Source organism: Silurus meridionalis, chromosome 1 (assembly GCF_014805685.1).
Source record: "Silurus meridionalis isolate SWU-2019-XX chromosome 1, ASM1480568v1, whole genome shotgun sequence".
NCBI classification, from domain to species: Eukaryota; Metazoa; Chordata; class Actinopteri; order Siluriformes; family Siluridae; genus Silurus; species Silurus meridionalis.
Window position 1 is genome coordinate 26,246,575 of NC_060884.1, and position 13,187 is coordinate 26,259,761.

Here is a 13,187-nt window from a genome sequence, read left to right on the forward strand (position 1 = left end):
CAGGGACAAACCTAGTAGTATTTACCTCTAAATAAAATGGTACCCAAAATGGTTTCTAGTAGATCAGGTTATAATTAAGGATTCATTCTTTACACTAATTGTTTAGCTTGCTTCTGGATTATTGTAATGCAAATCTTTCCACATCATGCCTGAATCAAAATAGTGCTCAGCATTTAACTAGAACATGTGTTTTCTTTGTGCCCTAATCTTCTGCTGCTGACGGAAATTGCACTTAGCAAATGGCAATCATTTGTAAGTTGTTTTGCTTGGGCGCTTGTGTTACAGGTTTATGTGTAATATCATTTACGTGTTCCTACTACCACATCAAATAGTAACATTCCCTTGAGCACTTTAAATATCCCTGAGCTCTCAAGCAAGGCAAAGACCTTTGGGAGTGTCCAGTGGTGACACATTACTAAGAGCTGACACCAGGCCCTAGGAAAAGCTCCCATACTCCTTACCCCATTGGATCTTGAATGTGCTGGCTTGTGTAAAGGGCAAGAGTAGATATGAAGTTAGAGTGACACTGACTCTTCTTTCCCTCCTTATTACCCAATCATGATAAGCATCTATAACCTGCAGCATGAAATTCCATCCACCTGGTGTGAATTTCATGAGTTTATATTGAGATCTCAGCGGTGATCAGGAATGCTGCTTATATTTTTCCTAATGGTCCATCTGAGCCTTGTTCTTTGTATGTTGCTTAATAAATGCTAGACAAGCTAACATATGCCAGATTTACCAACTGGTTATAATTTCTAACTAACTAATTATTTTCTTTGACTTCAGAATTTTATATGTCCTTAGCAGGTTATTAAAAAGTATTTTTTTCTTGCATAACTTTTAAAATAATCATTCACATGATTTTTTTTTATGTGGCAATAGAATAAATGAGGTCAAGAAATGTTATGTTTGTGGTCAGTTTTCTGACCTCTGATTTCTTAATTTAACAGAGACACAGCCACAAAAAATGTACTTAATTTAAAAGATAATGGGAGTTCATTTTCTTTGGGAGTTTATAGCAAATGTATACACTGTGCCAGCTTGTACATATAGAGTGTAAATAATGCTTTTAAATGCATAATGCAATCTGGTTTACATTGAATAATCTTGGAATGTCTATCAGCATGTTAGAAAAAAGGAACAATTTGGAATGTCCAATAAAAAAAATTAAAAATGTGTGCCTTTAAATGGGATGCAGAGGTTGAGCCAAATGTTACTGATGGGCACTCAATTGTTAGGGTCTATTGATACTTCTTAATTGAAACTTACAATTGAGACTATATAATCTAGGCAACTAAGGGTTAAGGACCCTCAAGAACCATCCTGGGACTCTTCTGATCACTAATGCAGAGACTTAATCTCTGAGCCACCTCTGCCACACAGTAATATGACCTTTTACGATTATATGATAGTGTAGAAGCATGACATGGTTTTTTAATGAAGGAATTGCCATTCTTTTTTTATTTCCTAGATTGGGCAAAGCAGAGCGAACGGATAGCCTTAAGATTAGCAAGTAATAGGCATAACAAGAGTAGGAGTGATGTTCCCAGAGGTGAGAACTGCCCTTCCTTCCTCCTCCCTATGCTGGAACATCCTCAGCTTATTAGCTAGGTGAGATGTGACGGGGCATTAGGAAAAGTGGTGAAAGTCGCAGCCCCATGCCGAGGGCTCTTCACTGGTGGAGAGGTGGACGAGCACGTGAGCTGATCACAGGAAATCACACACACCCTGACACTTTTTGTGATCTCGGGCCATTAGTTCTCACCGCTTTTTGCACTCTGGCCAACACCAAGGGAAGTTCTTTGAGCGCGTTCATAAAATACGTCAATTAGCATTGTCACAACAGCATTTAAAGCAGTGCTACTGAAAAGGCAGTCCTGCACTTCAAAGTCAGCTGAGAGACTTTGTACAAGTGTACACATTCGTTTCGGGTAACTGTGAAAGATCTCTTAGGGCACAAGTTATGGTGTTGATTACCAGTGTGACAGGAACCATGATTAAAACAGGGAGATGATAATGGCAAGGCATTTGTAAATTGGCTCTGTGTGCCTTTCTAAAGGGTGATGTATGACACCATTAGAATAACCTCACAGCCCTTAAAGACACCAATCTTCTCACCTTGTCCTTCACACATGATTGTCTTGACGTTCTGGGAACCATAGAACAAATGTGTGTGTACAGTATCATGTGTATGAATGAGCTAATATATATATCTAATTGTAGCCAATTTTAGCCACCACACAATGAGAACTGATGTTTTTTTATTCTGAAACAAGGCAGAGGTGGGAAATAATGAAGTACAAATACTTTGTTACTGTAATTAAGTAGATTTTTCTGTAAACAGTGTTTACTTTACCTTTTTTCTGGCAATTTTGTACTTTTGCTCATTAAATTTTTTTTTACAAAAATATCTGTACTTTCTACTCCTTACATTTTCAAACCAGGCTCATTACTTAAGTTTTAATCTATTCTATTCTATGCATGCCGTTTTGTGCCCATCAACCTATTTCTTGTCAATTCATGACTTTTTCAATCAACCACTGGTATAATTTCCTAGCTCTCACACACCACAGATGTAGGCTAGTTTATGAAGCTAACAATGAGCAAGACAGAAGGCAACAAGAAGTATGGAGCTTTTGTGGATGAGGCAGAGGGAGTCAGCGATGTAAACATGACTTAAAACAGAGACATTACTGATCAACATCATCTTTTTGCTTTTTTTTTTTTATGTTTTTGAAAACACCCTCAGTGGTATCTGCTTCTCTGATATATTATGGTCATTAGGTAACAATATTTTAAATTATTTTATATTAATATATTACTAATTATTAAAAATTATTAATAATAAGTTACCAGCATGACACTAAAACAGGTACTCTCAGAGCACAAACTTCTTTACTTAAACTTGAGTTAAAAAATTTAGTCAGTACTTCACCTTTTACCAGAGTCTTTTAAAACATCAAGTATGCATACTACTACTGAGTGAAAGATGTGTGTACTTTTGCCACGTCTGATTATCGGGGAATCAGAAAGCAATGCCTTTTCCTGCCAAGATAACTGACGGGAGGACCATAACACATTAATCTATTAACCTCAGTGCGCATTCACAGGCCTATCCCATGTACCCGAGAGCACCAAAGGTATCCCACTGATGACACTCATCTAAAAAAAATCTATTTTATCATATACAACAGCTCTGAATTCTCAAATTTGATTGGTCAGAATCTGCTCATAATTCAAATCATAGGCTTGTATCAGTTTACTAATTTTAACATGTAATTCTCTCCAATCAACATTCCTCCTGCTTTATTAATTTTAAAATAAAACAACACAGATCAATTGATCAATGGAATGATCTGTCTGTCTGTCTGTCTGTCTGTCTGTCTGTCTGTCTGTCTATCAGTCTGTTTATTTATCTATTTAATTCAGTTTAATAATTGTTTATTTGTATAACAAATTGTATTAACATTGGACAGCTTGACACAGATAATGCGGTAATAAAGAACGAATAAGTTTGTTCTTTATAGTTGTAATTTTGTCCTTAATCAGCAAGCCAGGAAAAATGATGGCATAAGGAAGAAACCTTGAGAGAAACCATACTCAATAGGGAACTAATCCTCATCTGGTTGGCACCAAATGTCCATTTTTTTTACAGTTAAACATTGTTAAGGTGTGCAATTGACATTGAGTATTATCCAAATCCATCCTTAAAGTTCCTGCGTTGCTCCATGGGGGATGGTTTCACTGTTCATGCGTTGCACAGAGTGGTGTCCAATCAAAGAGAAGCCCATCAAGATGCAGGGGGCCAAGTCAAAGCTGGCAGAACTGAGGAAAGGAAAGGGACACAAACACTGGACACTGATACCACAGGAGCATGTTTAATTCGACTAAGAGAAAGAAAAAGAGAGCGAGAGAGAGAGAGAGAGAGAGAGAGAGAGAGAGAGAGAGAGAGAGAGAGAGACTGAGAGAGAGAATAGGGGTGATAGGGAGAGAGAAATATTGGTTGTTAAGTGACCTTATTGTTGTATATATATATATATATATATATATATATATATATATATATATATATATATATATATATATATATATATATATATAAAATAAAAATGGATGTGAAGCAAGTCTTCACCCTGGAATAGAAACTAGTCCTTCACAGTACTTATTATATATATTACAACATAAAGGTATACATCTGGTCAAAGCAGACCACATGGTCAAGCAAACATGCACATTTCTTTGCTAATCTACCTTCTATAATACCAATTACCAAGGTTTTTAAATATTACTTGTCTTAGTATGCAGTACACACACCCTGCATGTTGGAGTTTGTCTGTAAAGCGTTGGTGTATCAGTGGCTGTGAACACACTGCATTACAATTTTCCTAGCTAGGTCACACTGGACAAATGTTTGCCGAAACACCTCTGTAAACATGTCCACCCCATCAGGGTCAGTCAAAGGGTGGCTGAAACTCAAGCTGACACGCTGATACCGCAGTCATGTCAACGGAAGTGTAAGCGTATATTCAGTTTTCCTAACGCGTCAACCTAAGACTCAGAACACATGTCTTGTCCTCCTGCGTCCCAAAAATACACACGGCTTATTCCAGCCGATGAATATGAGAAGATTATGTTCTGCTTGCTTAAGTGCAGAAGGCTGGCCGAGTGATTGAGTGATGGCTTTGAGAAACATGAAAGATGATGGTTTATGAGGGAAAGGAATACGGTGTGGGGTAGAGAGGAGGGGCTCTGATTTTTGATCCCACTGGTATTTCAAGAGAGCGGCTCATATATATATATATATATATATTTTACTCCCTGTATATCTGTCTATGTGTCAGTCTATCTGTCCTGATCCTGTTGCCTGTACCTGGGGTGTGGCAAAAGTAGATTAGAAAAACAGCTCCTGTCTTTAAAGTCTTAAGTATACTTTGTTCGCAGAATAATATTTGCAAGTGAGGTCCTTAGTGGAGGGTGTCAGGGGCTAGGACTGTGGTGTTGTCTAAACTGTGGGGCCTGCTAACACTTGGCGGACTATTAACACAATCCAAAAAAGAAAGATCTCCTGCCTTAGCTGCTGTGAGAACCCCTACAGGCCGGATGAAACATCTAACAAGATTAATGCTTAACAAAGATGAGTGCTTTCAGAGATCATGTATTTACTTTCAAATAACATATTTAAAAAAGATATTCCAGAATTGTTTAGTCTTATGGTGACTTTAAAAGCAAAGACGCGTCTTCCTAACTTAAGTCATTAACATGATCTACTGTGAAATTCATACAGTCATCCATCATCTTTTTAGCCTCAGTTGTGCCTTTACTCATCATGCAGCTCTAATATATACTGCATAGTCAGTATTATCCTTACAAAAAAAAGATTTATAATACAATGCCTGTTAAAAGTTTGGAAACACCTTGTCCTTTATGATTTTTGAGGGACAAATGCAGGTTCTTTTTTTTATATGCAACAAACTAGATAATGTAACAGTTTGAAGATTTACTTTGACCAAACAAATATATAAATATACAGATATTAACTTTTTTTTAATTAAAAGTTATTAAGTTAGCTTCACTAAACATTCGGCTGAAATCTTTGCCCAATGCTTCTTGCCAACAGTGTTCTTTGCTAGTTGAATATTTATTTCTGGCCTTGCAGTCCAGTTAATCTCAGGGGATTTCCATAGAATTTAGGTCTGGTGACTGGGCAGGCCGTCCACGATTGACTCCAACTTCCATTATAATACTCCAGGTGACTGTTTGCACAGCATGCTTCGAGTCATAAAGAGTTGTTATATGATGAAGTTAGTCGCAGTCCAGGAGGAATTGCATGGCACTGAAGTATAGAATAGTAGCCATGTTGGTTCACTATTCAGTATTTCATCAGGTTTAGTATTTTTATTCATGAACAAGTCTTCAACCTTCCCTGCTCCTAAACAACCCCAAACCATTAAGCTTCATCATCCATGTTTGACTAATAAGTGTTAGGCATCCTGGTAACATCTTTTCCCCTTTTCTCCATCCATACGTTCTTGTGTTAGAGCCAAAATGGTCAAACTTGGACTCACTTGTCTACCAAGTTTATATATAAACAAAAGGAATATGCATGTGTCTCAAAAATCGTAAGGGTATAGGTTTTTAACTTTTGTCAGACACTGTCTATACATCCTAGATTATCTTTATATATCTCTATTTTATCTGTCAATACATTGTGTTTCTCTCATGGATATCATGAATAGCAAAAGCTTCAAATACCCTAACCTTTGTAACATTTCAAAGATGCAATATATTTTTTCAGAATATGCAACTGTGATTTTACCTGAGATAAGTGAATATAGTGAATATAAGATTGCTGAAAATGCCATCTACTGATTTTTTAACTGTATTACTGGTGAAAGAATACTCTGAGTTTAGTTGAGTCCTGTGATGGGCACTTGTCATTTTCAGAGCAACTGGTGGGTGTGTTGGTGGTTAAATATAAACAGCAAGTTTGTGGCATTGATTATTTGAGACAATCTTTAGAGTGGAGAAATAAGAGCCTGCCAAAAAGATAAATGATCTTGGTGTGGGTTTCATCACGGCAAAGGCCAATGCTCCCTTCTATCACTATTTGTGCTTCTTGTAGTATTAAACTTTAAAAGTAAGTTGTACAAATGACCTGCTGGAGCTTCTATCTCCCAAATGGCAAGTCTAAAAGGAACAACTCTGATATATCACAGCTTGGGGTTAGAGAGAAACTTGATTCGCCGGAATGTTACACTAGATTTATTAGTTGCTGTATTTTTCTAGCGTCAACTGATGCTCCATAAGCTTGAGCCTCCGGGGTTTAGGGTGCCCTCTTCCCCTCTGGCAGCTGATGGAAAAGTGTTTGGATGCCGGTCTATTCCTGTGAGGGTGTTAAACACAACAGATTAAGACGCTCTGCAAACCTCCAAAGCTAGCATTAGGGCACTTATCATATTAGTTTGGTTATGCTAATCCATCTGATATCATGGGGCGCTTGCTTTAACTCCCACACTCCGCCTTTGACTTTCTACCATTTCAGTAACCCCAGAGGCGTCAAACCACGTAAACAGAGAATTGGAGCATCCTAGATTCCTGCGCTAAACCCGGTTTTGGCTTCCACTTTGTGCTGGAATGGGGGAAACCTAAATCTGCACATGCCTTGGCATTTCACACAGCAGCAAGCTTAAACACTTGTTCAGCACTTGTTGTTGTAGTGTGTGTGTGAGGTAAACAGGTGTAAGTCTGAAGGAGCTTTAGAGTTATTGCATGTTGTGAAAGCTCCCATGACTGATTTCTGTTCAAAGTGCCCAGCTTCATGATGCCATAAAGAAGTGACCTATGGCTGAGGATGGCGTAATGATTGGTTAACAGTTATATGAGAATGCTTGTGGATGTTACTAAAGATACTAAAGTATCAGTATCCACACATGTTTAGTCAGATATTTTGTATCAACATAGTGGTCATAGTTGGAGGATGACACTTCTTATTTCGCTTTGCCTAATATATCAGATTGCAAACGATGGTGTCACAATAGTCCTTCACTGAGTTACATCAGCAAATGTTGTTTTTACAACAGTAATGTCCTTGCAACGACCATTTCTATTAGAGTATAGATTGCTGCCTTCATCTTGATTAAGATGATAAACAAATACAAGATGTTTCTTGAAAAGCATGCCATGATGTGCAGAAGGTATTTTCATATAATACAGCAATTTGCCAAAAAACAACAATGTTGTGGTTGGGGATTTATAAATAATCAAACAAATAAGCTCAATATATGTTCCCATAATAGAGGCTATGGTCCTAATGCATGTTTTTATAAAGGTTGGTGTCCGATATCCCACACCTCACACCTCTCCTTGTTTTGCGCTGACTGACACACAAGACTTAGGACAGCATTTTAGCCGGCTTAGAGCTTTTCCTGTTCTGCTGAGGGCAGGGTTGGGGTTGGACAGACCTCTTGTCTCTTTTTCTCACACACACAGACACACACACACACACACAAACTCATGTATGGGCACACAGCTGAAGATTCTGGCAGGTCAGCTACTTTCTCCCTGTCGCGAACGCACACGTGCATGTTTCTGGTTGTAAAAGTAGCCGTGCTGGCAGATGCCTGACTCTCTCTTCCATAAAAGAGCTGTGAGAAGCTTTCTCAGCTGCTACACTCAGATGAGTTGTAATTAACCTGTGTCTGTTTTTACTTCGGCTGGACTTTCTCTATACGTCTTCTGCTGCAACCTGATCTGTTATTGACATCTGAATGAGTGATTGAATAAAGATGAGCAAGTAAGATTTATATGTGAATGAAAATCCTCAATTTGCTTTTGAGTGTATGTGCAATATATATAATAATATTGACTATTGGATGTGCAGGTCAGTAGAACATTATCATTTTGCACGGAAAAAAGATTGAGACACATTTTTTTTCTTCTTTTTATGAGCCCATGAGAATTTGTATTTGATTATGGATTCATTATGACTCCTGTTAAAAACTTTACTATTTTAAATCCATGTTATGGAGAATAACAACCATAAGATCCTGTATAACCTTTTTTGGAGGATACAAAGTCAAATCTAATCCTCATTTGCTGTTATAAAACGATCCACTCTTATGGGAGGATGTTCCGCTAGATCTTGGAGTGTGCTTGTGGAGATTTGTCCTGATTTAACCACAAGAGTGTTAGTAAAGTAGGTATTGATGTAGGGTGAGGAGGCCCGGGGTGCAGTCAGTATTCCAATTTATCCCAAAGGTGTTTAGTAGAGTTGAGGACAGTGCTCTATAGCAGGCATCTCAAGATGTTCCATTCCAACCCATGTAAAAAAAAAATCTTCAAGAAGCTTGCTTGACCGTAGAGGCATTGTCATGCTAGAACAAGTTTTGTTCGATTAGTTCAAGTCCAGGGGAAATTTAATGCCCTTGACTTTAACCGCATCAAGAACATCCTATACAATTGTGTGCCAATGCTGTGTGCTAATGGGTGAAAAAGTCAGGGGTGCCAATGCTTTTGTTCATTTAGTATCTAATAAAGCGATTGTGAAAAGGTATGTCTCAGGCATGAAATGTTATATGGTTTTATACATGAATGCAAACAAAATACAGTATTTGAAATCATTTCAAGGCAATTTTAATTCTCAAGCTCTAATAAACTCTTTTTATAGATATGCTGAAGAAAAAACAAATATATTAGATAAAGAAAATCAGTCAGCGTTTTCTCTCTCTCTCTCTCTCTCTCTCTCTCTCTCTCTCTCTCTCACTGTGTGTGTGTGTGTGTGTGTGTGTGTGTGTGTGTGTGTGTGTGTGTGTGTGTGTAAAAGATCAGTGTGCTGTACATTACGCTCCATTCCTTTGTGTATGTCCCATGTGCCTGAGGGATTTCTCTGAGATTGAACAAAGTGTTTAACATGACATCGTGTACCGCCTTCATAAAGTATTCCTAGAATGATTCCTGGCCAACTGCTGTCTTCTAGCAGCAAACTATAAAACCCTGACAAAGAATTACTGAAATATATAACATTGGAAGACAACTTAAGTCATAAATACAGCATAAGTGAAAAAGCAATACTGTTTACTGTCAGCAAAAGACAAAGTAAAATTGTAGACTGCAAGTGACTGACTTAAAGTCAAGAATTATGCAATAATGTGAACATGAATGTACATTTACATTGTTGTTTAAATGATGTATTGTTGTTATGGTCTGGAATAACGTGTGTATTCAGTTAAACTCATATGACATCATGTGAATGTAAATATAAAATATGAGAGTGACATTACAATAAAATATGAATAATAATAATAAAATAAAAAAAAAAATAAAAAAAAAATAAAAATAAAATAATATAAAAATGTAGAAAATGAATCGTGTGAAAAAAATCACATAATAAAGAAATAATTATGTCAAACAAATCACGGTTAAAAAAAGAGATCAATTGTGAAAATACTCCAAAAAAATTTCATCATATGAATAAAATAATTTCTAAATCAATGAATTGTGTAAAACATCGCATGTGAAAGTGCATCATGTGGAGAAAATAAATCTCACCTTTATAATCATGTGATAATTTATTTGTGCATGTTCCTGTATGTTTTTTGTTCAGGTCTCTCATAAACCTAAATCTAACTGTTGCTTATTCTACAAAATTGATGTTTCACTTACCTCAGATAAAAATCGAAATAATATTTCAATCTTAATCCTTGTTGTTTTTCAAATTAATCTTACACTACATTAGTATGAAACAGCAGATGCCTCGTGATGGTGAATAATCACACGTTCGACTGATTACACAAATATATTCGAAAATTGTTCGTAAGGCCCAAAACACACTTCATCATTCTTTCCAAAGCGCTATAATAGAAACATTACCTAAATGGCTGGCAAGCTGTGGCTGTTAGCTGAATGCTAATAGGTGTCAGAAAAGGGGGCTAGAATTTATGACACACCATCTGTTCTCCAGCATGCAGCTCAATGTGTACTTCCAATGTTAGCTCTGGTAAAGACTTCCCATTCAAACTCACTAATCACTTCTCCTAACAAGAATTAGCTTTTGGTTCACTCTGCACAATAATGTTTTCAACTCCTCTCCTCGGCGGGAATTAAAGTATCATTAATTCTCTTTCTGGGTGTCTGTGAATAATGTCCCCTCACATACGACGTTATTGTGTAATTAAAAAAACAACCGTCATTAGCATATTTTGCTCGTTAGCAAGTTAGTTATTTCTATTATTTTTCTTGCTACATTTCGGTGTCATCGATAACACACACATACAACACAAACACATGATAGAGGTAAATGACAACAATGTTCTAATAATAAAGAAGTGCCTTTGAGTCATATATAACTACTTATTAATGACATAACAGCTACACTACACAGACAAAAATTGGGACACCTGACCCCTGACTTTGCCAGGCATACGTAGATCCTCCCCAAACTTATGACAAAGTTGGCAGGATGGCTCTGGATGAAGAGGTAAGTATTTGGATGTTTTTTCCCCACCTGAACTATGAGACCCAAACCTGTTCCAGCATGACACTGCCCCAGTGCACTAAGCCAGCTGCATGGATTGGATTGGAGGATCTGTGAGTGTTATAGAGCTCTGACTTCAACCCTACTGAACACCTTGGTATGAATTGGAACGCTTATTGCACCCCAGGCCTCCTCACCCTACATCAGTACCTGACTGTATGAACACCCTTGTGGCTGAATGAGTACAAATCTCCAAAATCTAGTGAACATCTTCACAGAACAAGGTAGGTTATTATAACAGCAAATGTGAAATGGGATGTTCAAAAAGCACATACAAATCTTGCGCCCACAAACCTTTGTCCATCAAGATGTATTAACCTCTGATTTATTGCATTACCTGCACTATTTTGTACACAAGCTTTTGTATGCAACCAAATCTTTAGGTAATACACAGTGCAATGTCAACACCACTAACATGTTGCCCAAATCCAAACCACTTATTTGTGTGATGTTATAAAAAACATTTAAAAAAGCGTCTGTATGCTAAATGTTAGCATTCATTCATTCATTCATTCATTCATTCATTCATTCATTCATTCAATAATTCATTCAATAATTTATTCATTCATTCATTCGTTCGTTCATTCATTAATTCATTCATTCATTCATTTCAAATTCATCATCGTACAAAACAATGTATTTTACACAAAGCAGTTATTGATATGTATTTATGTAGATAAGTAAATAAAAATGTTAAGTATAAAATGTGGTTTCTCCTTCTTCTTCCCTAAAAGATGAATTTTAATTTGAAAAAGCGTGTTGAGGTTTGTTTTGCTTTTTTGCTTATATTCATTGCTATGTGTCCATATTTAATGTTCATCTCTATGCATGCCAAGTTAGCCTAGCATCCCTTTAAATAGAAAATTTGGCTACACAGCAAGTAAATTAATTCATTAGCAAACTATGTAGCATTGCATGTGATTGAATGATGTCAGGCTAACCACTGTTATCTCTTTGAATTGAAAATCATCACCTTTATATCATCCGTTTTTGGCCTAATGCCTCCAATTTTAATAAGCAGGAGTCAGATTTAAATCAAGTAAAATCTCTCTTGCCCTCTGCCACATTTCATTTTGATGTGCTAAGGATTAATGCACAATATTAATACACATCATTATGAAAGCATTAGTTAAGAATTATTATTGCTTAATTGTGGACCTTATAGTACAATATTATTGCTAAACTATAGAATATGTAAATACAGAGGTACAGTATTTAGTGAGAAAGATTAGCAAGTGGAGAACTTCATCCAATCCATCTGTCCAAACAAGTTTACGTTTGCATTTGTCTTTTGCAGATTCCCCCAGGTCTAATGATGTCTAATACAGTCTGATGAAGCTCTAAAGATTTCCCATATCCTAAAACAGTAAAAAGCTAATTGTAGAGCCTCGATCTGATTTAGTGTTCAGTGCTTTATATGGCTGGCATCTGTAGCCCTTTAGCCAGGTCTCTAAAGAGGCATACGTTATGATCCCGTTGTCAGTGAAATCAATCCGTATCAATTTTAAAGTTCAAATTTTGGTTTCATGACTTTCAGGGGAGCAGCTCGGAGTGAAAATAACAGTTTCGCTGCTTTTTCTATTCTCCATCTGCTTGCGTATTGATTGTCTCCCGCTTTTTGGCTGCAGCTCAGTGAATGAGAGAGAGATAAAGAGAGATAAAAAAGGGAGTGTGTAGAGGTGAGAGAGGATAGACAGGGGCACAGTAGCTTCAGTTGAATTAAATACTGCTATGTAGAATCAGGGGTAAGCCTGTGGGAAGGCATGAATGTACCAGACATCATGACAACTGTGATTACATTTCAGTGTATAATTCTTTTATACGTGTCATGAACTTTTATGTGTGTGAGCATATTTAGAACTGCATGATATTTATCTTTGGATCAATCTTTAGCTCGGGTTACTGTCTCTGTGGAGATTTACACGGTCTCCCCATGTCAATGTAAATTCTCTGCCTTTCTTACTCTCAAAAAATCCTCTGGGTGTAAACAAGTGTGTTATTATGTGTGGACGAATTGTTTAACAATGGACAATGCATCAACATTATTTGTACTTAATTATTATAATACAATACAATTGTCTGTATTTAGCAAAACAGGTCTAGGCCTAATATCAGAACCCCAAAAATCACGTTATGTACATTATGTGCAGTG